A 27,788-nucleotide genomic window follows, 5' to 3' on the forward strand; every position below is an offset into this window, starting at 1 on the left:
TCTTGAAGTCAGGGGAAAAGTAGAGAGTACTGGAAAATATCTCAGAATGTTAGTAGTTTCCCACCATTTTTGGTCTTCTGACCAAGAAGAAATCCTTTTCTCTCTTTCATCTTTCTCATCTCACATGAGAATTCAGAGGCAGTTTTTCTGTCCATCCAGTCAACTGACCATCCACCCAACAAAAATCATATTTACTGAACGATTGCTTTGGGTGTCTCTCTCCCACCTCTCAGTCTGGTTTTCTCCCTAGTTCAGATTTGGAATATTTGAAATAGATTATTTTCATCTAAGTAAGAGGGAGAAAAGTAGAATCACATGTTTATGCTGTAGCCTTAGCTGCCACTAGTTGAGTCCCTGTGGAGAAGCAAAAGAGTGATTATCTTTGGGTCTGTGTTTGGCCAAGTGTATATAATTTTGGCTCATGCCATTAATATCTGACTTTTTATTGTATAGTAGTAATAATACTTATTATATAATTATAAGTCACACCTACATAGCAATAACTAGTGCTAGGTGCTATTTATATATATTTGCCTAGTGAATAATAGGCATAATTTCCAACTTAAATTTTCCTGAGATTTCATGCAGTTTCATTGATCTTAAATATGTTACAAATTAATTCATTTTTGTGTGGGAGGCATTTATCATAAATGCTTAGGTGGGTTGAGAACAGATATTTAAATAAGTAACTTAAAAAATTTTTTTAGTGTTTATTTTTCAAGTGAATTTTTAAATTGTTTTTCTTTTTTTTTAATATATGAAATTTATTGTCAAATTGGTTTCTGCCCATTTCTTCACTGGATTATTTTTTTTTTTGGGTGTGGAGTTTGGTGAGCTCTTTATAGATTTTGGATACTAGCCCTTTGTCCGATATGTCATTTGCAAATATCTTTTCCCATTCCGTTGGTTGCGTTTTAGTTTTGTTGACTGTTTCCTTTGCAGTGCAGAAGCTTTTTATCTTCATGAGGTCCCGATAGTTCATTTTTCTTTTAATTCCCTTGCCTTTGGGGATGTGTCAAGTAAGAAATTGCTATGGCTGAGGTCAGAGAGGTCTTTTCCTGCTTTCTCCTCTAGGATTTGGATGGTTTCCTGTCTCACATTCAGGTCCTTCATCCATTTTGAGTTTATTTTTGTGAATGGGGTGAGAAAGTGGTCTAGTTTCATCGTTCTGCATGTTGCTGTCCCGTTCTCCCAGTACAATTTGTTAAAGAGACTGTCTTTTTTCCATTGGATATTCTTTCCTGCTTTGTCAAAGATTAGTTGGCCATACTTTTGTGGGTCTAGTTCTGGAGTTTCTATTCTATTCCATTGGTCTGTGTGTCTGTTTTTGTGCCAATACCATGCTTTGTAGTAGAGGCTAAAGTCTGGGATGATTACAGCTTTGTAGTAGAGGCTAAAGTCTGGGATTGTGATGCCTCCTGCTTTGGTCTTCTTCTTCAAAATTACTTTGGCTATTCGGGGCCTTTTGTGGTTCCATATGAATTTTAGGATTGCTTGTTCTAGCTTCGAGAGGAATGCTGGTGCAATTTTGATTGGGATTGCATTGAATGTGTAGATAGCTTTGGGTAGTATTGACATTTTGACAATATTTATTCTTCCAACCCATGAACACGGAATGTTTTTCCATTTCTTTGTGTATTCTTCAATTTCATTCATAAGGTTTCTATAGTTTTCAGCATACAGATCTTTTACATCTTTGGTTAGATTTATTCCTAGGTATTTTATGCTTCTTGGTGCAATTGTGAATGGGATCAGTTTCTTTATTTGTCTTTCTGTTGCTTCATTATTAGCGCATAGGAATGCAACTGATTTCTATAAATTGATTTGTATCCTGCGAATTTGCTGAATTCATGTATCAGTTCTAGCAGACTTTTGGTGGAGTCTGTCGGATTTTCCATGTATAATATGTCATCTGCAAAAAGCGAAAGCTTGACTTCATCTTTGCCAATTTTGATGCCTTTGATTTCCTTTTGTTGTCTGATTGCTGATGCTAGGACATCCAACACTATGTTAAACAACAGCGGTGAGAGTGGACATCCCTGTCGTGTTCCTGATCTCAGGGAGAAAGCTCTCAGTTTTTCCCCATTGAGGAAGATATTAGCTCGGGGCTTTTCATATATGGCTTTTATGATATTTAAGTATGTTCCTTCCATCCTGACTTTGTCGAGGGTTTTTATTAAGAAAGGATGCTGAATTTTGTCAAATGCTTTTTCTGCATGGATTGACATGATCAAATGGTTCTTTTCTTTTCTTAATGTCATGTATCACGTTGATTGATTTGCGAATGTTGAACCAGCCCTGCATCCCAGGAATGAATCCCGCTTGATCATGGTGAATAATTCTTTTTATATGCTGTTGAATTCGATTTGCTAGTATCTTATTGAGAATTTTTGCATCCATATTCATCAGGGGTATTGGCCTGTAGTTCTCTTTTTTTGCTGGGTCTCTGTCTGGTTTAGGAATCAAAGTAATACTGGCTTCATAGAATGAGTCTGGAAGTTTTCCTTCCCTTTCTATATTTTGGGATAGCTTGAGAAGGATAGGTATTAGCTCTGCTTTAAACATCTGGTAGAACTCCCCTGGGAAGCCATCTGGTCCTGGACTCTTATTTGTTGGGAGATTTTTGATAACTGCTTCAATTTGTTCGCTGGTTATGGGTCTGTTCAAGCTTTCTATTTCCTCCTGATTGAGTTTTGGAAGCGTGTGGGTGTTTAAGAATTTGTCCATTTCTTCCAGGTTGTCCAGTTTGTTGGCATATAATTTTTCATAGTATTCCCTGATAATTGCTTGTATTTCTGAGGGATTGGTTGTCATAATTCCATATTCATTCATTATTTTATCTATTTGGGTCATCTCCCTTTCTTTTTGAGAAGCCTGGCTAGAGGTTTATCAATTTTGTTTAGTTTTTCAAAAAAACCAACTCTTGGTTTAATTGATGTGCTCTACAGTTTTTTTTAGATTCTATATTGTTTATTTCTGCTCTAATCTTTATTTTTTCTCTTCTTCTGCTAGGTTTAGGGTGTCTTTGCTGTTCTGCTTCTACTTCTTTAGGTGTGCTGTTAGATTTTGTAGTTGGGATTTTTCTTGTTTCTTGAGATAGGTCTGGATTGCAATGTATTTTCCTCTCAGGCCTGCCTTCGCTGCATCCCAAAGCTTTTGGATTGTTGTATTTTCATTTTCGTTTGTTTCCATATATTTTTTAATTTCTTCTCTAATTGCCTGGTTGACCCATTCATTCTTTAGTAGGGTGTTCTTTAACCTCCATGCTTTTGGAGGTTTTCCAGACTTTTTCCTGTGGTTGATTTCAAACTTCAGAGCATTGTGGTCTGAAAGTATGCATGGTATGATCTCAATTCTTCTGTACTTATGAAGGGCTATTTTGTGGCCCAGAATGTGATCTGTCTTGGAGAATGTTCCATGTGCACTAGAGAAGAAAGCATATTCTGTTGCTTTGGGATGCAGAGTTCTAAATATATCTGTCAAGTCCATCTGATCCAATGCATCATTCAGGACCCTTGTTTCTTTTTTCTTTTTTTTTAATTTTTTTAAACGTTTATTTATTTTTGAGACAGAGAGAGACAGAGTATGAATGGGGGAGGGTCAGAGAGAGAGGGAGACACAGAATCCAAAACAGGCTCCAGGCTCTGAGCGGTCAACACAGAGTCTGACGCGGGGCTCGAACTCACGGACCACAAGATCATGACCTGAGCCGAAGTCGGACACTGAACCGACTGAGCCACCCAGGCGACCCCAGGGCCCTTGTTTCTTTATTGACTGTGTGTCTAGATGATCTATCCATTTCTGTAAGTGGGGTGTTAAAGTCCCCTGCAATTACCACTTTCTTATCAATAAGGTTGCTTATGTTTGTGAGTGATTGTTTTATATATTTGGGGGCCCCCGTATTCAGCGCATAGACATTTATAATTGTTAGCTCTTCCTGATGGATAGATCCTGTAATTATTATATAATTCCCTTCTTCATCTCTTTTTACAGCCTTTAATTTAAAGTCTAGTTTGTCTGATATAAGTATGGCTACTCCAGCTTTCTTTTGGCTTCCAGTAGCATGATAAATAGTTCTCCATCCCCTCAGTTTCAATCTGAAGGTGTCCTCAGGTCTAAAATGAGTCTCTTGTAGACAGCAAACAGATGGGTCTTGTTTTTTTTTATCCATTCTGATACCCTATGTCTTTTGGTTGGCGCATTTAATCCATTTACATTCAGTGTTATTATAGAAAGATATGAGTTGAGTCATTGTGATGTCTGTAGGTTTCATGCTTGTAGCGGTGTCTCTGGTACTTTGTCTCACAGGATCCCCCTTAGGATCTCTTGTAGGGCTGGTTTAGTGGTGATGAATTCCTTCAGTTTTTGTTCATTTGGGAAGACCTTTATCTCTCCTTCTATTCTAAATGACAGATTTGCTGGATAAAGGATTCTCGACTGCATATTTTTTCTGTTCATCACATTGAAGATCTCTTGCCATTCCTTTCTGGCCTGCCAAGTTTCAGTAGAGAGATCCGTCACGAGTCTTATGGGTCTCCCTTTGTATGTTAGAGCATGTTTATCCCTAGCTGCTTTCAGGATTTTCTCTTTATCCTTGTATTTTGCCAGTTTCACTATGATATGTCATGCAGAAGATCGATTCAAGTTACGTCCGAAGGGAGTTCTCTGTGCCTCTTGGATTTCAATGCCTTTTTCCTTCCCCAGATCCGGGAACTTCTTAGCTATGATTTCTTCAAGTACCCCTTCAGCACCTTTGCCTCTGTCTTCCTCCTCTGGAATACCAATTATGCATAGATTATTTCTCTTTAGTGCATCACTTAGTTCTCTAATTTTCCCCTCATACTCCTGGATTTTTTTTATCTCTTTTTCTCAGCTTCCTCTTCTTCCATAATGTTATCTAGTTCACCTATTCTCTACTCTGCCTCTTCAATCCGAGCTGTGGTCATCTCCATTTTATTTTGCAACTCATTAATAGCATTTTTTAGCTCCTCCTGGCTGTTCCTTAGTCCCTTGATCTGTGTAACAATAGATTCTCAGCTGTCCTTTATACTGTTTTCAAGCCCAGCGATTAATTTTATGACTATTATTCTAAATTCACTTTCTGTTATATTGTTTAAATTGTTTTTGATCAGTTTGTTAGCTGTCGTTATTTCCTAGAGGTTTTTTTGAGGGGAATTCTTCAATTTTGTCATTTTGGATAGTCGCTGGAGTGGTGCGGAACTGCGGGGCACTTCCCCTGTGCTGTCTTGAATAACTTGTTTGGTGGGTGGGGCCGCAGTCAGACCTGATGTGTGCCCCCAGTCCACAGCTGGGGCCACAGTCAGACTGGTGTGTGCCTTCTCTTCCCCTCTCCTAGGGGCGGGATTCACTGTGGGGTGGGGTGGCCCGTCTGGGCTACTTGCACACTGCCAGGCTTGTGGTGCTGGGGATCTGGTGTATTAGCTGGGGTGGATTGGCAAGGTGCACAGGGGCGGGAGGGGTAGGCTCAGCTCGCTTTTCCTTCGGAGATCCGCTTCGGGAGGGGCCCTGCGGCACCAGGAGGGAGTCAGACCCGCTGCCACACGGGTGGCTCCTCAGAAGCACAGCGTTGGGTGTTTGTGTGGTGCAAGCAATTTCCCTGGCAGGAACTGGTTCCCTTTGGGATTTTGGCTGGGGGATGGGTGAGGGAGATGGCACTGGTGAGCGCCTTTGTTCCCCGCCAAGCTGCGCTCTGTTGTCCGGGGCTCAACAACTCTCCCTCCTGTTGTCCTCCAGCCCTCCCGCTCTCCAAGGAGAGCTGTTAACTTATAACCTTCCAGATGTCAAGTCCCTCTTGTTGTCAGAACACACTCCGTCTGGCCCCTCTGCTTTTGCAAGCCAGACTCGGGGGCTCTGCTTTGCCGGCGGGCCGCCCCTCCGCCCCGCCTCTCTCCCACCGGTCCGTGGAGTGCGCACCAACTCTCTGCCCTTCCTACCCTCTTCCGTGGGCCTCTCGTCTGCGCTTGGCCCTGGAGACTCCGTTCTGCTAGTCTTCTGGCGTTTTTCTGGGTTATTTAGGCAGGTGTAGGTGGAATCTAAGTGATTTGCAGGACGCGGTGAACTCAGCATCCTCCTACGCCGCCATCTTCCGCAAAAGTATTTAGTGTTTATTTTTGAGAGAGAGAGAGCACATGAGCGGGGAGGAACAGAGAGAGAGGGAGGCACAGAATCTGAAGTAGGCTTCAGGGTCTGTCTGAGCTGTGAGCACAGAACCTGACATGGGTTTGAACTCACTGTGAGATCATGACTTGAGGTGAAGTCGGACACTTAACTGAGTGAGCCACCCAGCCACCCCAGTAACTTCTTTTTTTAAACTTTTATTTGTATTTATTTTATGCAGAATTCACTCCCAGGCCATAAGTTTTTGTATCTTCAGTTTCTTCTGGCATATGTTTTTCTTCTGTGTAACCTTCTCTTCTGGTTTAGGAACAACCTGTCTTTTCAGTCAGAATCATCTCAGTGTGGCAGGGAGAGCTCATGTATGGTTTAATCTGACCATCAGCTCTGTAAGTTCTATGCTGCATCTTGGAGGCTTTGTTCACCTGGATGTACTTAATGACCAGAGAATCGACATCTAAACCACTAAGTTCAGCATTACTCTGCATTTTTAAGCATGTGTAGTAAAAATTCTGCACCGTTTTTGGGCCATTGAGCCTGTGTCCGGCACCACTGTTAGGCCTGAGCACACCTACCACCTCCACCATTGTAGCAATGGAATGGCAAAGGTTGCTTCTTGAAAGTAACATCTTTCAGATCCTTGATGGCTTTTCAGATATGCGTACTGTTGATGGCCTGGGCAGTTTCACATGTGTTCTTAAAGTAGGCATGAAGATTTGAACCTCTTGATTTGCATGATTTTGTAGAATTTTCTGGGTCAAGTGAACAGCGAACCATTTTCAGAGGTCACCTCAGGCTGCTTGTGGGAAAAGAGTGAATAAGTAACTTCTATTGAGTTTGTTCCTCTGATATTTGTTTATAAAATAGATACAACAAACAGGTTGTTCAGGGTTGTAGAATAATATGTTCCTAGATTCTAGATATTGTCTACATCATCTTTATTGATTACTCTACTTTTTTGTAGTAATTACGGCTAGTATTGCTTCATTATTACTTGGGTATTTATTTATGGTGATGAAAGCATAATATTGTACTGTTTATATAATTGTACAGTTTTTACAATATTATACAGTTTACATAATAGTTAAGTCCCATGATTATAAGAAGTTCAATGGGCATAAAAAAGTTGATTGGAAGCAAGCACAGCTGAATCTAAGTATGCCAGCATACTACTGGTGGGACAAGGATTGCATGTAAGTATGCTTTGGGAATCTGAATATTTTAGTGATAGAACAGAGCCCATCAGTTAATCCATTGGATGTTGGTTAAGAGAAGTTTTAAAAAATTATTTATTTATTCATTGTTTAAAGTTTACTTACGTTTAAAAAAATTTTTGTAATGTTTATTTATTTTTTGAGAGAGAGAGGCAGAGTGTGAGCATGGGAGAGGCAGAGAGAGAGGGAGACACAGAGTCCAAAACAGGCTCCAGACTCTAAGCTGTCAGCACAGAGCCCCGTCACGGGGCTCGAACTCACGAAGCATGAGATTATGACCTCAGCTGAAGTCGGACACTTAACCGACTGAGCCACCCAGGCGCCCCAAGTTTACTTATTTATTTTTAGAAAGAATGAGAGGGTGGGGAGGAGCAGAGAGAGAGGGAGGGAAGGAGAGAATCCCAAACAGGCTCCGTGCTGTCAGTGCAGAGCCCACGAACCATGAGATCACGACCAGAGCAAATACCAAGAATTAGACACTTAACTGACTGAGCCACCCAGGCGCCCCAAGAACTTTTTTTTTTTTAAGTAGGCTCCATGCCCAGTGCAGGGCTTGAACTCATGACCCCAAGATCAAGAATCTCATGATTACTCACTGAGCCAGCCAGATGCCCCAGTTGAGAAAACTTTTTGCAGAGTAAAACTTTTCTTTTTCCTGAACATAGTTCCTGTTTGTAAATTGAGATCTACATCATTGTCTTTAATGGCCATATGGTTTTTATTATACATATATTAGTCTTGAGTTCTTGCTTGCAAACAGCATAAAGCTATTTTGACTCACTTAACCAGACAAGGAATTTATTGGTAGGCTACTAAGATTGCTTATACAGTGAACATGAAAGATGGCCAACCAGGGTTGGAAAGTAGGCAGGAACCCAGTGAGGCTAAAACAGGCCAAGGTTACACCCCAGGAGCAGTTTGGTGGTGACCTCTCCAGTGTCACTGCCTTTCTCAAGACTTTTTTGGCATCTTGACTCTTCTACTGCAACTGCTGTGAATTCTCTTTAACTATGACTGTATATTTGTGTCACTCCCTCAGGATTCAAAACCCTAGGCAAAAGTAGCTGCCCAGTCAAGTCTAGAATCATTTAGCAGCATCTCAGCTTCAATGATGAAGGGAAAAGGAATATCCCCTCATCCCACTTTGGCTTCAGTATTGGGGACAGTATTCTTTTTTTTTTATTAAATAAAAAAAATTTAATGTTTATTTTTGGAGAGAGAGAGAGAGAGAGAGAGAGAGAGTGCACGTGTGCTAGCTGGTGAGGGGCAGAGAGCAGGAGACAGAATCCGAAGCAGGCTCCAGTCTCTGAGCTGTCAGCACAGAGCCCAAGGAGGCGCTGGAACTCACAAACCCTGAGATCATGACCTGAGCCACAGTCGGATGCTTAACAGACTGAGCCACCCAGGTGCCCCATGGGGACAGTGTTCTACTGCCTATTGGCAGGACACTCACTCACAGGAGGGGATTTCTGTAACCTAGGAAATGTGTTTGGATTCTGGGTAGCCAAAAATGTGACAACTATCTATAATAGTGTGGATATACGAGTTTATTTAATTAATTAATGCCCTATTGTGTAAAATTAAGGTTGTTTCTTAGTTCTAAGCTACATGGTAATAAACACATTTTACTAATCTAGTGGGAAAATACTGCATCTTAGTTGTTTCAATTTATAATTATTACTATTATTTACTATAACGTTGGAACTTTAATAGTAAAACTTAAAGAAAAAATATGCAGGGAAAACAAGCTCTCACATTTTGCCACTAAGAATATAAATTGTTTGGGATGAGCACTGGGTGTTGTATGGAAACCAATTTGACAATAAATTTCATATATTAAAAAAAAAGAATATAAATTGTTAAAGTGTTTGGAGTTAATTACGTCATTTAAAAAATTTTGACATTAGGCACCTATTTTGTGTTAAAACATATATAACAAAGTTTTAACCAATTTTTGAAATAATTTTTTAATGTTTATTTATTTTTGAGAGAGAGAGAGAGAGAGAGAGAGAGAGGGAGAGAGAGAGAGATATCACCAGTGGGGGCAGGGCAGAGAGAGAGAGAGAGAGAGAAAGACAGACAGAATCTGAAGCAGGCTCCAGGCTCCAAGCTGTCAGCACAGAGACCAATGCGGGGCTCGAACCCACAAACCGTGAGATCATGACCTGAGGTGAAGTTGGATGCTCAACCGACTGAGCCACCCAGGCGCTCCAAATTTTAACCATTTTTAAATGTACAGTTCTGTGGCAGTAAATACATTCACATTGTTGTGGGACTATCACCACCCGTCTCCAGAACTTTTTCATCTTCCTCAGCTGAAACTTTTTTTTGATGTTTCAAGTTTTTGTTTAAATTCTAGTTAGTTAACATATAGTGTTCATTAGTATCAGTAGTAGAATTTAGTGATTCATCACTTAATATAACACCCAATGCTCAACATGATAAGTGCCCTCCTTAATACCCATCACCCAATTAACCCATCCCTTCCAGCAAGCCTCAGTTTTCTCTCTATAGTTAAGAGTTTGTTGTATGATTTGCCTCTCTTTTTTCCCCTTATGTTCATCTGTTTTGGTTCTTAAATTCCACATATGAGTGAAATCATATGGTATTTGTCTTTGTCTGACTGACTTATTTCTCTTAGCACAATACTCTCTAGGTGCATCCACATCTTTGCAAATGACAAGATTTCATTATTTTTTATGGTTGAATAATATTCCATATATATGTGTGTGTATGTGTATCTCATATCTTTTTATATATATATATATATTTTTTTCAACGTTTATTTATTTTTGAGACAGAGAGAGACAGAGCATGAATGGGGGAGGGTCAGAGAGAGAGGGAGACACAGAAACCGAAACAGGCTCCAGGCTCTGAGCTGTCAGCACAGAGCCCGACGTGGGGCTCGAACTCACAGACCGCAAGATCATGACCTGAGCTGAAGTCAGATGCCTAACTGACTGAGCCACCCAGGCGCCCCTCATATCTTTTTTTAATGTAATTTGTTGTCAGATTAGCTTACATACAGCACCTAGTGCTCATCCCAACAAGTGCCCTCCTCAATGCCTATCACCCATTTTCTCCTCTCCCCCACCCCCATCCACCCTTAGTTTGTTCTCTGTATTTAAGAGTCTCTTGTGGTTTGCCTCCGTCCCTCTCTGTAACAATTTTTTCCCCTTCCCTCCCCCCATGGTCTTCTGTCCAGTTTCTCAAGATCCACATATGAGTGAAAACATATGATATCTGTCCTTCTCTGTCTGACTTATTTCACTCAGCATAATACCTTCCAGTTCCATCCACGTTGCTGCAAATGGCATGACTTCATTCTTTCTCATTGCCAAGTAGTATTCCATTGTATATATAAACCACATCTTCTTTACCCATTCATCAGGTGATGGACATTTGGACTCTTTCCGTAATTTGGCTATTTTTGATAATGCTGCTATAAGCGTCAGAGTGCATGTACTCTTTCAAACCTATATTTTTGTATCCTTTGGGTACATACCTAGTAGTACAATTGCTGGATTGTAGGGTAGTTGATTTTTAACTTTTTTTGAGGAACCTCCACACTGTTTTCTAGAGTGGTGGCACCAGTTTGCATTCCTGCCAACAGCGTAAGAGGGTTCCCCTTTCTCTACATCCTCACCAATATCTGTTGTCCTCTGTGTTGTTAATTTTAGCCATTCTGACTGGTGTGAGGTGATATCTCAGTGTAGATTTGATTTATATTTCCCTGATGATGGGTGGTGTTGAGCATCTTTTCATGTGTCAGTTGGCCATCTGTATGTGTTCTTTGGAAAAATGTCTATTCATGTCTTCTGCCCATTTCTTCATTGGATTATTTGGTTTTTGGATGTTGAGTTTGATAAGTTCTTTATAGATTTTGGATACTAACCCTTTCTGCCATATGTCATTTACAAATATCTTCTCCCATTCCAAGAGTGACTTTTAGTTTTGTTGATTGTTTCCTTCACTGTGTAGAAGCTTTTTATCTTGATGAAGTCCTAATAGTTGATTTTTGCTTTTGTTTTCCTCTGCCATGTCTAGTAAGAAGTTGCTACAGCCGATGTCAAAGATATTGCTGCCTGTGTTCTTCTGTCTCACATTTAGGTCTTTCATCCATATTGAATTAATTTTTGTGTATGGTGTAGGAAAATGATCTAGTTTCATTCTCTGCATGTTGCTGTCTAGTGTTTCCAACATCATTTATTGAAGAGACTGTCTTTTTTTCCATGGGCTATTCTTTCTTGCTTTGTCAAGGATTACTTGACCTTATAGTTGTGGGTCCATTTCTGCGTTTTCTATTCTGTTCCATTGATCTGTGTGTCTGTTTTGTGTCATACTGTTTTGATGACTACAGCTTTGTAATATACCTTGAATTTCGGAATTGTGTTTTAAAACTCCCAAATTTTAGGGACCTGGTATGGTATGGACTCATGCTGGTCCTGTGAGGGAGTTTCTCGCTGTGCTGGAACTGGTGCAGGTTTGTCTCAGAACAGCAGTTGTAACAAAGCGCAGTCATGTGAAGTTTAAGTAAAGTGCAGCAAAGAACCTGCTCCCCTTATTCTGCCCTCCTTCTCTAAGGGAGAACTGCAGCGCCCTCAGGGATCCACACCAGCCATGCTCTGGACCTCTAAAACACCAGTCTTTAAGCCTTGCCGGTTGTAAAAACTTATAAAAATCATTTCCTCTTGGTTTTCCAGTCAATGTCTTTGAGGAAGTGTTTTTCTTGTGTGGTCCCTTGTGCACTCCTCTCTCTCTGTCTCTCTCTCTCCCTCTCATCTCTCCTCTTTCCTCCCTCCTCCCTCCTTTCGCTTCCCTCCTGTCTCCATGGGTCTCCCTCCCCTCTGCAGCACCAGCCATCCATTTTTTCCCCAGATCACATCTGCGTGGTGTGGGCTCTACCAAGATGTGGGCTCCTCTCTCCCTCTAACTTGTGCATTTTGTTCAGTCAGTCTTCAGATAGATTTCTTGGGTGTTCGGAATGATTTGGTATTTATCTAGCTGTGTTCCGGGGATGAGGCAAGTCTAGGGTCCTCCTACCACTCCACCATCTTAGCTCCTGTCCTCAATTTATAATTTTTAAATATGAATTTACTTTGTTTATTACTATTTTGGATTTCTTATTTTGTCATTGCCTAATATATATATTACATATATATTTTTTACATATATATATCTTATATATAATTTATCTATCATAAAATTCATTGTATTGAAGTATATAATTTAGTATTTTTTAGTGTATTCACAGATTTGTGCAACCATTACCACTAATTCCAGAACATTTCATTATTCCCCAAAAGAAGCTCCATGCATATATATATATTTAAAAAAAATTTTTTTTAACATTTATTTATTTTTGAGACAGAGAGAGAGCATGAACAGGGGAGGATCAGAGAAAGAGGGAGACACAGAATCTGAAACAGGCTCCAGGCTCTGAGCTGTCAGCACAGAGCCCGACACGGGGCTCAAATCCACGGACCGCAAGATCATGACCTGAGCCGAAGTTGGACGCTTAACCGACTGAGCCACCCAGGCGTCCCGATGCATATATATTTTTGTAGTTTGTTTACATAGTGCTTTTTGCCACACAAAATTTTAAAATTTCATATAATTAAATTTAAAAATCTTTTCCTTTATGTTTTCTGCTTTTGCCTTATGCTTAGCTTTCTAAGCCTTCCCACCCCAGGTTTTGTGGTTGCCATTGTTAATTAGTATTGATTTTTATATCTTTGTAGCATTTTTGTTTTGATTTTTTTTGTTGTTTTTTATTTTGGTAGGCTTTACACCCAGAACAGAGCCCAAGGTGGGGATTGAACTCATGACCCTGAGATCAAACCCTTGAGCTGAGATCAAGAGTCAGACACTTAACCAACTGAGCCAACCAGGCACCCCTACTTTTTTTTTTTAAAGCAATCTCTTTGCCATTGTGGGGCTCAAACTCATGACCCCAAGATCAAGAGTTGTATTGCTCTACCGACTGAGTCAGCCAGGTGTCCACTACAAGGCTTTTTAATAATTAAAAATTATAAAGACATTTTAATGTCTGGTGGGGTAATTAGCATCATTATCCTTTTAGGGATGCTTTTTATAAAATTAATGACATACTTGAAAACCTTGGTCAAACTGCGTTGTTATTTTCAGCCTCAGCAAACTTTTATTGTTTGTAGTTTACTTGTTCTTAATCAGTTATAGGAAATATAAAATATGTGCTTTTTCAGCTTATTCTGTATAATGGTTAAATACTGACAATTGGTTTTAGTTTTCTTAGATACTTACATTTTTAAATGTTTATTTATTTTTTAGAGAGAGACAGAGTGTGAGCAGGGGAGGGGCAGAAAGTGGAAGACACATAATCCAAAGCATGCTCCAGGCTTCGAGCTGTCAGTACAGAGCCTGACATGGATCTTGAACCTACGAACCGCGAGCTCATGACCTGAGCGAAAATCAGATGCTTAACTGACTGAGCCAGCCAGGCGCCCCAGTTTTCATAGATATTTAATGTTTTTTTTATCATTGGTTTGTAAGATGGATTTTTCCTTATGAACAAAGTGATGTCATTATAAGCAGTCTGTTATTTACCTACAGATTATATCTGGCAAACTTGAATCAAATGATGATTTTGATGGAGGGAAAAAGCCTTCCAACTACCAATCTTCTTAGAATCTAAGCGACTGCTTCACCAATACCATATCATCCCCTTGTGTGGTTGAAAAGTATCTGACACATTTTAAAGTTAAATAGTTGAATCCTATTACCCTCTATTCTTCAGGGATAAAAAATGGTTTTGTCTGAGGTAGTACAAGTTTTATCTATACTAAAAACATGTTTTTTCCTCTGTATTGTTGACATGGCAGCAGATGCTCAGCGGTGGTGGAAAGGCACCTAGGAACTTGAGAACTATTTCTCAGTTTGTGAAGAACCTGTCCACACCTGTGTTCATTGCAGGATACCAGTATTTTTCAAGCATTTTTCCTACCCTACCCTTTACCTTTGGCTGGTTTTGTTTTATGCCTTTTGCAGACATTGCCCTATTAAGTTAATCCCTTTGAGGCTATTGTTAGCTCTGGACTCCAGCTCTGGATTCCTGAATTGGCTGTATAAGCATGAGTAAGTCTGAGTGTTAGCTTCCTTAATTTTAAAAGGAGGCTACTATATTTATATTGCAGGATTGTTGTGAAATTCACATATATGAAAGATTTCTCAACTATGCAATGCTATAGGCATCTGAAACATCTGTACTATTATCATAAGGACAGCTCTTTTGTAGAGACGCGATGATTAGTCCATGAGTCACAACAATGGCCAGGAAAATACCCTTTTCTTAATTTGAATGTTCTGTTCTTTATTTGACCTTATTAATATGTCTTAAGTATTCACTCCTAATTTTTTGGGACCGGTCAAATGAAAAGAACAATTATGTTTTGAAACATGCTTGTCTACTCCAGCAATTTCATCTAGAATATTCATCCTCTATTTATATAATGACAGTTGTCATTATTATTAAAGAGATTAGGCGCTCAGTATTTTGAAAACAGGTTAAAGAATAAGATGGCTCAGTTGGGTGGCTCAGTTGGTTAAGTGTCTGATTTTGGTTCAGGTCATGATTTTGCAGTTTGTTGGTTCGAGCCCTGCATCAGCATCAGGCTCTGTGCTGATAGCTTGGAGCCTGGATCCTGCTTCAGATTCTGTGTCTCCCTCACTCTCTGCCCCTCTCCCACTCATGCTCTCTCTCTCTCTCAAAAATAAACAAACATTAAGAAAATAAAGAATAAGATCAGTTTTCATTTTAAAGGCTTAATCAATTTATAAGAAAGAGATGCATTATATAAAATAATAGAGAAGTTAATGTTTTCCCTTTTTGTTTGCAATTTAGAGGTTGTAATGATTTTATTTTGCGGGGTTTTTTTACTTAAAAATTTTTTTTGTTACTGTTTTTTTTTTTGAGAGATAAAGAGAGACAGAGACAAAGAGATAGAGGGAGACACAGAATCTGAAGCAGGCTCCAGGCTCTGAGCCGTCAGCACAGAGTCGTCACGGTCCCGAACTCACAAACCATGAGATCATGACCTTAGCTGAAATTTACATTTAACTGACTGAGCCACCCAGGCACTCCTGTTTTTTTTTTTTTTTATTTATTTAAAAAAATTTTTAATGTTTGTATTTATTTTTGAGAGAGAGACAGAGATAGAGCATGAGCCGGAGAGGGGCAGAGAGACAGAGGGAGACACAGAATCCGAAGCAAGCTCCAGGCTCTGAGCTGTCAGCATAGAGCCTGATGAGGGGCTTAAACTCAAGAACCACGAGATCATGACCTGAGCCGAAGCCGGACACTTAAAACCGACTGAGCCACCCAGGCACCCCTATTTTTTTTTAAGTAAGCTCTAGGCTTAACATGGGGCTTGAACTCATGACCCCAAAATGAAGAGTCGCATGCTTTACTGACTAAGCAAGCCAGCCAGGCACCCCTAGACGTGGTAGTAATTTTAAATAAAAGCAATTGGGTAGGAAACAATTAAATTGATTTGGTAATATTATATAGATTCCATGAAGGCAACTCATTTAATATTGTTTGCATAGGTAGAAATCATCAATTTATTTTTTTTTTTTGGTAAATGTTTATTTTTGAGAGAAAGAGAGAAAATGAGAACATGAGCAGGGGAGGGGGCAGAGAGGGGAGAGGATAAAGGATGAGAAGCAGGCTTTGCACCCACAGCAGTGAGCTCGACATGGGGCACGAACTGCAACATCATGACTTGAGCTGAAGTTGGACACTCAACCAACTGAGCCACCCAGGCGCCCCCATCAGTTTGTTTAACAACACAGCCCTGGTATAATAGGGGGGTTTTGGCTATTTATATGTTTGAGTTTATCATTGGTCTCACTTATTGAAATATTTCTGTTTTAGTAACACTTCTACACATTCCCTATATTTTTATTCTTTATTTCCCCTTAAAATGAGCTGACTTTTAACTTTTTTAAAAAAGTTTTTTTTATTAAAAAAATTTTTTTACATTTATTTATTTTTGAGAGACAGAGAGAAACAGAACACAAGTTGGGGAGGGGCAGAGAGAGAAGGAGACACAGAATCCAAAGCAGGCTCCAGGCTCTGAGCTGTCAGCACAGAGCCCGATGCAGGGCTCGAACCCACAAACTGCGAGATCATGACCTGAGCTGAAGTCGGACGCTCAACCAACTGAGCCAGCCAGGTGCCCTGAACTTTTTTTTTTATTTTTAAAAAAAATTTTATTTAAATCCAAGTTAGTTAATATATAGTGTAATAATGGTTTCAGGAGTAGAATTTAGTGACTCATCACTTACATATATAACACCCAGTGCTCATACCAACAAGTGCCCTCCTTAATGCCCATCACCCATTTAGCCCATCCCCCCACCCAGTACCCCTCCAGCAACCCTCGATTTGTTCTCTGTATTTAAGAGTCTCTTATGGATTGTCTCCCTCTCTGTTTTTATCTTATTTTTCCTTCTCTTACCCTATGTTGATCTGTTGTGTCTCTTAAATTACACATATGAGTGAAATCATGTAATAGTTATCTTTCTCCGACTTATTTAGCATAATGGATTCTAGTTTCATTTACGTTGCAAATGGCAAGATTTCATTCTTTTGATCACTGAGTAATAGTCTATTGTGTGTGTGTGTGTGTGTGTGTGTGTGTGTGTGTGTGTGTGTACACCACATCTTCTTTACCCATTTGTCAGTTGATAGACATTTGGGCTCTTTCCATAATTTGGCTATTGTTCATAGTGCTGCTGTAAGCATTCATGTGCATGTGCTCTTTGAATCAGCATTTTTGTATCCTTTGGATAAATACCTTGTAGTGCAATTGCTGGATTGTAGGGTAGCCCTCTTTTTAATTTTTTAGGAACCTCCGCACTGTTTTCCAGAGTGCTGTACCAGTTTGCATTCCCACCGTCAGTGCAAAAGTGTTCCCCTTACTCTGCATCCTTGCCAACATCTGTCTTCAGATCGATTTCTTGGGTATTAAGAGTGATTTGGTATTTATCTAGCTGTGTTTCAGGGATGAGACAAGTCTAGGTTCCTTCTACCACATATAAAAAGCCAAAATCCCCCTGTATTCCTGCATTAATTTTAGCCATTCTGACAGGTGTGAGGTGGTATCTTATTGTGGTTTTGATTTATATTTCCCTGATGACGAGTGATATTGAGCATCTTTTCATGTATCTGTTAGCCATCTGTGTCTTCTTTGGAAAAATATCTATTCATGTCTTCTGCCCATTTCTTCACTGGATTATTTGGTTTTTGTGTGTTGAATTTGAGGAATTCTTTATAGAATTTGGATACTAACCCTTTATCTGATCTGCCATTTGCAAATATCTTCTCCCTTTCTGTTGGTTGCCTTTTAGTTTTGTTGATTGTTTCTCAGAAGAAGCTTTGTATCTTGATGAGGTCCCAATAGTTCATTTTTGTTTTTGTTTCCCTTGCCTCTGGAGGCATGTCAAGTAAGAAGTTGGCTTCAGTGGAGGTCAAAGAGGTTATTGCCTGTTTTCTCCTCTAGGATTTTGATGGTTTCCTGTCTCACATTTTGGTCTTTCATCCATTTTGAATTTATTTTTGTGTATGGTATAAGAAAGTGGTTATTCCTCTGCATGTTGCCGTCCAGTTTTTCCAGCACCATTTGCTGAAGAGATGGTCTTTTTTCTACTGGATATTCTTTCCTGCTTTGTCAAAGATTAGTTGGCCATGCATTTGTGGGTCTATTTCTGGGTTCTCTATTCCATTGATCTATGTGTCTGTTTTTGTGCTAGTACCATACTGTCTTGATGATTACAGCTTTGAGGTATAGCTTGAAGTCCGGAATTGTGATGCCTCCAGCTTTGGTTTTATTTTTCAACATTACTTTGGCTATTCAGGGTCGTTTCTGGTTCCACACAAATTTTTGAATTGTTTATTCTCACTCTGTGAAGAATGCTGGTGTTATTTTAATAGGGATTGCATTGAATGAATAGGGATTGCATTGAATAGAGATTGCTTTGGGTAGTATTGACATTTTAACTACATTTATTCTTCCAATCCATGAGCATTGAATGTTTTACCATTTCTTTGTGTTGTCTTCAATTTCTTTCATAAGCTTTCTATAGTTTTCAGTGTACAGATATTTTACCTCTTTGGTTAGGTTTATTCTTAGGTATCTTATAGTTTTTGGTGCAATTATAAATGGGATCGATTCCTTAATTTCTCTTTCTGCTGTTTCATTTTTGGTGTATAGAAATGTAACTGATTTTGTACATTGATTTTATATCCTGTGACATTGCTGAATCCAGGTGTCAGTTCTAGCAGTGTTTTGGTGGAGTCTTTCAGGTTTTGTGTGTACATCATGTCCTCTGTGAAGAGTGAAACTTTGATTTCTTCCTTGCCAGTTTGTATGCCTTTTATTTTTGTTGTCTGATTGCTGAGGCTAGGATTTCCAACACTATGTTGAAAAACAGAGGTGAGAGTGGACATCCCTGTTGTGTTCCTGACCTTAGGGGGAAAGTTCTGTTTTTCCACATTGAGGATGATATTCACTATCAGTCTTTTGTATATGGCCTTTTGATGTTGAGATTAAGATGTGTTCCTTCCATCTGTACTTTCTTGTGAGTTTTTATCAAGAAAGGATGCTGTATTTTGTCAAACGCTTTTTTCTGCATCTATTGAGAGGGTGATGTGGTTCTTATCCTTTTTTTTTTTATTAATGTGATATATCATGATGATTGATTTGCAGATATTGAACCATCCCTGCATCCCAGGAGTAAATCCCACTAGGTTGTGGTGAATAATTCTTGTAATACATAGTTGGATTTGGTTTGCTAGTATCTTGTTGAGAATTTTTGCATCCAGGTTCATCAGGGAAATTGGTCTATAGTTCTCCTTTTTAGTGGGGTCTTTTCTGGTTTTGGAATCAAGGTAATGCTGGATTCATAGAATGAATCGGAAGTTTTCCTTTCATATTTTTTGGAACAGCTTCAAAAGAATAGGTATTAACTCTTCTTTAAATGTTTGGTAGAATTCCCCTGGAAAGCCATCCAGCCCTGGACACTTCTTTGTTGGGAGCTTTTTGATTACTGATTGCATTTCTTTACTGGTTGTGGGTCTGTTCAATTTTTCTATTTCTTCCTGTTTCAGTTTTGGTAGGTCTGTTCAATTTTTCTGTTTCTTCCTGTTTCAGTTTTGGTAGTTTATATGTTTCTAGGAATTTTTCCATTTCTTCCAAATTGCCCAATTTGTTGGCATATAATTACTCATAATATTCTCTTATAATTTTATTTCTGTGGTGTTGGTTGTGATCTGCCCTCTTTCATTTGTGGTTTTATTTATTTGGGTCTTTTCCTTTTTCCTTTTTGATTTTTTGATAAATCTGGTTAGGGCTTTATCAATTTTGGTTTCATTGATCTTTTTTTTTTAAATTTCAATATCATTGATACCTGCTCTAATCTTTATTATTTCCCTTCTTCTGCTGGTTTTGGGCTTTATTTGCTGTTCTTTTCCTATGAGCTGACTTTTTAAAAATCTTTTTTTCCCTCAGCTTTATTGAGGTATAATTGAGAAATAAAACTTGTCTATATTTAAGGTGTATAACATGATGTTTTGATATACATATCCATTGTGAAGTGTGGTCAAGGTAATTAACCTGCAGTCAAGGTAATTAACATATCCATCACTCCTCATAGTTACCCTTTTTTTTTAATTTATTTTTTGAGGGGCACCTGGGTGACTCAGTCGGTTAAGTCTTTGAATCATGCTGTCTCTGTCTCTCTCAAAATAAATAAATAAACTTAAAAAAATGAAATCTTATTAAAAAATAAGATTTATTTTTTGAGAGAGTGAGTGAGCAGGGGAGGGGCAGAGAGAGAGAGGGAGAGAGAGAGAATCCCAAGGAGGCTCCAAGCAGGCTCCACACTGTCAGTGCAGAGCCTGATGTGGGGCTTGAACTCCTGAACTGTGAGAGTGTGACCTGAGCTGAAATCAAGAGTCGGACGCCTGAGTTAGCCACCCAGGCGTCCCTGTTTTTTTTTTTCTTTTTTTAATTACCTTTTTTGTTTTTGAGAACAATTAAAATCTCTTTTAGCAAATTTGAAGTATACAATATTATTAGCTATAGTCACCATGCTATAAATTAAATCTCTAGATATTCATTCTATGTAACTGAAACTTTGTACCCTATTTTTTATGTTTTTATTTAAATTCCAGTTAACATACAGTGTAATATTAGTTTCAGGTGTACAATTTAGTGATTCAACACTTCCATACAACACTTAGTGCTCATCACAAAAAGTACATTCTTTAATCCCCATCACCTATTTAACCCATCCCCCTACCCACCTCCCCTCTGGTAACCATCAGTTTGTTCTCTATAGATAAGAGTCCTTTTCTTGTTTGTTTGTTTGTTTTTTACCCTATGATTTGTTTTGTTTCTTAAATTCCACATATGACTGAAATTATATGGTATTTGTCTTTCTCTTCCTGATTTCACTTGGCATAATACTCTCTAGCTCCATGCATATCATTGCAAATTGCAAGATTCATTCTTTTATATGGCTGAATAATATTCCATTATAAGATTTTATATATATATGAATTTATGTATTAGAATAAATATATATACCACTTCTGTTTTTCCTTTTATTTATATTTTTAATTTTTTTCAATATGAAATTTATTGTCAAATTGGTTTCCATACAACACCCAGTGCTCATCCCAACAGGTGCCCTCCTCAATACCCATCACCCACCCTCCCCTCCTTCCCACCCCGCCATCAACCCTCAGTTTGTTCTCAGTTTTTAAGAGTATCTTATATTTTGGCTTCCTCCCTCTCTAACCTTTTTTTTTTTTTCCTTCCCCTTCCCCATGGTCTTCTGTTCAGGTTCTCAGGATCCACATAAGAGTGAAAACATATGGTATCTGTCTTGCTCTGTATGACTTATTTCACTTAGCATAACACTCTCCAGTTCCATTCACGTTGCTACAAAGGGCCATATTTCATTCTTTCTCATTGCCATGTAGTATTGCATTGTGTATATAAACCACAGTTTCTTTATCCATTCGTCAGTTGATGAACATTTAGGCTCTTTCCATAACTTAGCTATTGTTGAAAGTGCTGCTATAAACATTGGGGTACAAGTGCCCCTGTGCATCATCATTCCTGTATCCCTTGGGTAAATTCCTAGCAGTGCTATTGCTGGGTCATAGGGTAGATCTATTTTTAATTTTTTGAGGAACCTCCACACTGATTTCCAGAGTGGCTGCACCAGTTTGCATTAGCACCAACAGTGCAAGAGGGTTCCCGTTTCTCCACATCCTCGCCAGCATCTCTAGTCTCCTGATTTGTTCATTTTTGCCACTCTGACTGGCGTGAAGTGGTATCTGAATGTGGTTTTGATTTGTATTTCCCTGATGAAGAGCGACGTTGAGCATCTTTTCATGTGCATGTTGGCCATCTGGATGTCTTCTTTAGAGAACTGTCTATTCGTATTTTTGAGAGAGGCAGAGACAGAATTTGAGTGGGTTAGGGGCAGAGAGAGAGGGAGACACAGAAACAGAAGTAGGCTCCAGGCTCTGAGCTGTCAGCACAGAGCCCAACGTGGGGCTCGAACTCACAAGCTGTGAGATCATGACCTGAGCCCAAGTTGGATGCTCAACTGACTGAGCCACCCAGGCGCCCCTTTTTATTTATATTTTTAAACTTAAATTCAAGTTAGTTAATGTAATGTAGTGTTTTCAGTATGCCGCATCTCGTTTATCCATTCATCGGTTGGTGGACATTTGGACACTTTGTGTATTTGTCTATCATTGATAATGTTGTAAACATTGGGATGCATGTATCCCTTCAAATTAGTATTTTTGTGTTCTCTGAGTTGATAACTAGTAGTGCAATTTGGATCATAGAGTAGTTCTAATCTTAACTTTTTGAGGAACCTCTGTACTGTTTTCCAGAGTGGTTGTACCAGTTTGCATTCCCACCAACAGTGTGAGAGCGTTTTCCTTTCTCTACATCCTTACCAGTACCTGTTGTTTCTTGTGCTATTTTGGCCATTCTGACTGGTGTGAGGTGATATCTTATAATTTTGATTTGTATTTCCCTGATTATGAGTGAGAAACTTTATATCCTTTGACCAATATTTCGTTATTTCTCTACCCCCCAGCCCCTGGTAATCACCATTCTAGTCTCTTTTTCTGAGTTTGACTTTTTTAGATTCCACATATAAGTGAGATCATGTAGTTTTTGTCTTTCTGTGTCTGGCTTATTTCGCTTAGTATAATGTCTTCCAGGTTCATTCATTTATTTTCCTTTAAAATTAAAAAAAATAATGTTTATTTTTAAGAGAGAAAAAGAGAGCACAAGCAGGTGAGGGTCAGAGGGAGAGGGAGACACAGAATCCGAAGCAGGCTCCAGGCTCCAAGCTGTTAGCACAGAGTCCGAAGTGGGGCTCAAACTCATGAACCGTGAGATCATGACCTGAGCTGAAGTTGGATGCTTAAGTGACTGAGCCATCCAGGCACGCCTTAAGAATTCTTACAATGAGGGGCACCTGAGTGGCTCAATCAGTTGCACATCTGACTTCTGCTCAGGTCATGACCTCGTGGTTCCTGAGCTGGAGCCCCACATTGGGCTTGGTGCTGTCAGTACAGACCCTGCTTTGGATCCTCTGTCCCCTTCCCTCTCTGCCCCTGCTCTCACTCTCTATCTCAAAAATAAATAAACATAAAAAATTCTTATAATGAAATAATTTAGGCCAACAAAGAGTATAGGGATCCTGTAACATAATTGTATATCCACTACAAGGCCTAAGTATGTATGTATGTATGTATGTGTTTATTTTTATTTTAAAAATTTCCACTTATACCTTTTTTTAAAAATATAATTTATTGTCATATTGGCTTACATACAACACCCAGTGCTCATCCCAGCAAATGCCCTCCTCAGTGCCCATCACCCATTTTCCCCTCTGCCCCACCCTCCCATCCACCCTCAGTTTGTTCTCTGTATTTAAGAGTCTCTTGTGGTTTATCTCCCTCCCTCTCTGTTTGTAACTATTTTCTCCCCTTCTCTTCCCCCATGGCCTTCTGTTAAGTTTCTCAAGATCCACATATGAGTGAAAACATATGATATCTGTCCTCTGAGTGACTTATTTCACTCAGTATAATACCTTCCAGTTCCATCCATTTTGCTGCAAATGGCATGACTTCATTCTTCCTCATTGCCAAGTAGTATTCCATTGTATATATAAACTACATCCTCTTTATTCATCAAGTGATGGACATTTAGGCTCTTTCCATGATTTAGGTATTGTTGAAAGTGCTGCTATAAACATTGGGGTACTTGTGCCTCTATGCATTAGCACTCCTATATCCCTTGGATAAATTCCTAGCAGTGTTATTGCTGGGTCATAGGGTATATCCCTTGGATAAATTCCTAGTTGTGCTATTGCTGGGTCATAGGGTAGTTCTTTTTTAAATTTTTTGAGGAACCTCCACACTGTTTTCCAGAGTGTACATAGCCTAAGAATTTAAGCATTACATCTATAGTTGAAGTTCCCCTTTGTGTTCCAGTTGCCTCCCTTCCTCCCTCCCCAAAGTTCTGAATTTGGTATTTATCCCTCCTTTGCACATTTTTATATTTTGACTAACACTGCTACATGTGTACGTATACAGAAACAATATATGGTATTGTTTTATGTTTTATGTTTCTAGACTTTTGTATCCACGTGAAACTTTTTTTATTTCCTCAACTGTTGATTAGATTTATCCATGCGGTTGCTTATATTTCTAGTTTCTCAACCTCTGTACTATTGACATTTGGGGCCAGGTAATTGTTGTGAGTGGATTTCTTGTTCATTAAGGGTGTTTAATAGTATCCTTGACCTCTACCCACTAGATGCTAGTAGCATCTCCCCCTAGCTCCCAGTTGTGATAACTAAAAAATCTCCAGACTTTGCCAGATGTCCTTTTGGTGGTAAATTCTCCCCTCCCAGTGAGAACCATTATTTTAGTTCATTCATTTTAACTACTATACCTTTCTCCACTATAATATATGCTACTGCCTATTTTTATATTTTCTGTTTGACAGACATTTAGATTATTTCACTGTTGCAATGAGCATTCTTGTTCATGTTTACTCTGCACATGGGTGAAACTTCTGTAGGGTGATATGCCCAGGAGTGAAAATGTTAAGTTCTAGTATATACATATATCTTCAGCTCTACCAGATATTGCCGGAGAGTTTCCATAATGGTTGTGCTAATTTATGCTCTTACCAGCTGAATAAGAAAGATTCTGTTGCTCCACATCCTCACTGACACTTGGTATTGCCAGATTTTGAAATTTTTATCTACCTGGTGGGTGTAGATTATATTAATCATGGTTTTAATTTGCATTTACTTGATTATAATTTATTAATCCAGAAACTTTTCCAAAATTATGAGGACTAACTATTTTAGAAGTATTTAAAAATTTTTTAGCTTCTGTGATCAGCTTTAAGATGTAGTTTTGAGCAGACTTCATATATATGTGTCATATTTGTACTCAACTTATGAAATTTGTGTTTCTAAACCAGAGATGATGATCTAGTCATAATCCTGTTCTTCCTTTTAGAAAATGTTATTACTGTGTGGTAATTACCAGGTGTGTTTAGGGAGTGGCTGAAAATACTTTTTAATAACCAGAAGTTATTTCCCTCATTGTTGTTGGATGCTGTTCTCAGATCACTTCATTCCTAATAGCTGCATGCCACATTTGTTCTTTGATATTGTGATCTCCCAGAAGCCTACATTTTTTTAAATGTTTATTTATTTTTGACAGAGAGGGACAGAGCATGAGCGGGGGAGGGGCAGAGAGAGAGGGAGACACAGAATCTGAAGCAGGCTCCAGGCTCTGAGCTGTTAGCACAGAGCCCGATGCGGGGCTTGAACCCACAAACTGCGAGATCATGACCTGAGCTGAAGTCAGATGCTCAACTGACTGAGCCACCCAGGCGCCCCTATTTTTTTCTATACCATATGAAATTGTTTATGCTCTTACTCTGTTTTCTGAGTCATTTTGCTAAATGCAATGGGAGGTTACAAAAAGTTTTCCTTACTTTGTACGTATCATTGAGATTTAAAATTCAAAAGATAGACATAGCATATATTACAAAATCAATTGGAGTTATGTATATAGGAGTAGTATGAGGGAGATAGAATTCTTCTGAGCTTTTGCATGTAAAGGCCCATTAAAGTAAAGTTTTGAAAAAAAAATGGAGGTGAATTATGAAGGTAGGAAGAAATATATATTATTCATGAATGATTTAACATGCTTAAATCAGGATTTAACCAGAAATGTGATTGTATTAATGTAATTTTCACTTGTGCTCAGAAATTCTTTGTTCCCCAATACATACTTTCAGGTGAATTATCCAGTTATTTTAAAAGTGCCTTTCTGCTTTGTCTCTCTCATTTCCTCAGTAAGCCTGAGAGATGCTCTAGTACTTTGGTCTGGGACATACCCCATAATAAAACTGTGTTTAAGTTTTACATTTCTAACTAACCAAGTAAACAAGCCTTCATCTGCTGAATGCATTGTATTCTAAAAGTTTTTTTTTTTTTTTTTTTTTAGCAATTTGAACTTAACATTTTCCCATAAAACAATTTAGTCAGTTTTGGTAATGGACCCAGATCAGCCCTCAAAAGCCCCATTTGACCCATAACCTTATCTGAGTTACATAATACTAAGTCTGAGTGTTCTGTCCTGGAGCAGGCAGACATGTACTACAAGAGGAAAGAGAAAGGGTCTCCTTTTTTTAAATAAAAATTTAAGTTTATTTATTTATTTTGGGAGAGAGAGAGAGCAAGAGAGAGAGAGAGTGAGAGAGCACAAGAGCGAGCATGAGTGGGGTAGGAGCAGAGAAAGAGAATTCCAAGCAGGCTCCGTGCTGCCAGCACAGAGCCCAACATGGGGCTCAAACCCACAAACTTTGAGATCATGACCTGAGCCAGGATCAAGAGTTAGACACTTAACCGACTCAGTCACCCAGGTGCCCCAAAAGAGTCTCCTTTTTAAGGCAGAGGACTGACCATAACCAATATTTTGATAGGGTCTGTTTGTTTTAGACATTATTCTACTTCCCTTTTTATACCCATTACTGCTATGGAGAGTGACCCTCTTCCTAGCCCCTAATGTCTTTATGTTGTTCTTAAATACCCCACTTTGGACTTTTCCCTTGGGACTGTGAGTTCCCTTCATCCAAGTATCATTTGTTCACAAGTACCTGCCTTTCCTGTCCCATCTGGGCTTTGTAGGTATTAGGAGGTATAATTTTAGCTATGAGTCCCTTAAACTATCAAAGAGGAATTTGTACTTTGAAAAGAGAATATAGTGTCTCTTTTTTTTTAATGTTTGTTTAATTTTGAGAGAGAGCAAGCAAGGTAGGTGCGGGGGGGGGGGGAACAGAGAATCTGAAGCAGGTTCCATGCTGACAGAAAAGAGCCCAGTGCGGAGGTTCAAACTAATGAACCATGAAATCATGACCTGAGTGGTAGTTGGATGCTCAACCTCACACACTCAACTGACTGAGCCACCCAGGCGCCCCTGAGGAGATACTATCTATTAAGACAACTGACCTGGATTCTTGAACAAGTCACTTCATGAGGGAAAAGAGATAGGACAGGGGCTGTTGTAGATTAAATGAGACTAAAAAGAAACAACCAAATTCAGTGTGTGAACTTTGTCTGGATCCTGATTTGGGAAAAATAAAAGCTGTGAAAGATGTTTTTGGGACATTTGGGGAAATTCAGATAGAGAATTTGTATTAGATGATGTACAGTCATTAATTTTCTTAGCTTTGGTAATAATGTTGTGGTTATTCAGGAGTCCTTATTTTTTGGAAATGCACGTTAGAGTATTAGGATTTCTAAAACTTATATTCAAATAGTTCAGAACAAAATAGGGCTAATATAACAAAATGTTAACAAATGTTGAATTCATGCAGAGGATATACAGATAGATGTTCATTGTACTATTACAGCTTATACATGTGGTTGAAATTTTTCATAATAAAACTTTGGGGAAAAAGGAAATAGATGTATTGATGTAATTTCTAAATCTCAAATATTTATAATAGTAAATTCAGGCAGTATGGAGAATTTTGTTTTTTTTTGAGCTGGATTAGCTAGTTGTAACTCCTCTAAACTAATTCAGGTCTACTATTACTTCTCTTATTTCGCTTATCATTCATTCAGAGATTCAGATTTTATCCTACTGACAGCAGCTGTTGTGGCTGGAGGAAGGATGATAGAGTTTCATAAGGCAGTGACAACTTACTTTTACAGTAGATTGTAAATCATAGATGATCAGAATGTGAAAATCTTTGGCAATGTGCTTCATTAGAGATCATGAATTTTTAACCTGGAATAAATGCTGCTTCAGGTCATTAAAAACAAAAC

The 27,788-nt window shown here is 38.8% G+C and overlaps 1 protein-coding gene and 1 pseudogene across 5 annotated transcripts in view; one reads left to right on the plus strand and one right to left on the minus strand.

The window, feature by feature from the left end:
- The window catches only part of ATP7A (ATPase copper transporting alpha), a 177,869-nt gene that overhangs the window by 34,331 nt on the left and 115,750 nt on the right, over nt 1-27,788 (plus strand). The gene's annotated exons all lie outside the window — the stretch shown is intronic.
- Nucleotides 6,362-6,912, minus strand: LOC113597498 (60S ribosomal protein L17-like; annotated as a pseudogene).

This window comes from Acinonyx jubatus, chromosome X, assembly GCF_027475565.1.
Source record: "Acinonyx jubatus isolate Ajub_Pintada_27869175 chromosome X, VMU_Ajub_asm_v1.0, whole genome shotgun sequence".
Classification (NCBI taxonomy): Eukaryota; Metazoa; Chordata; class Mammalia; order Carnivora; family Felidae; genus Acinonyx; species Acinonyx jubatus.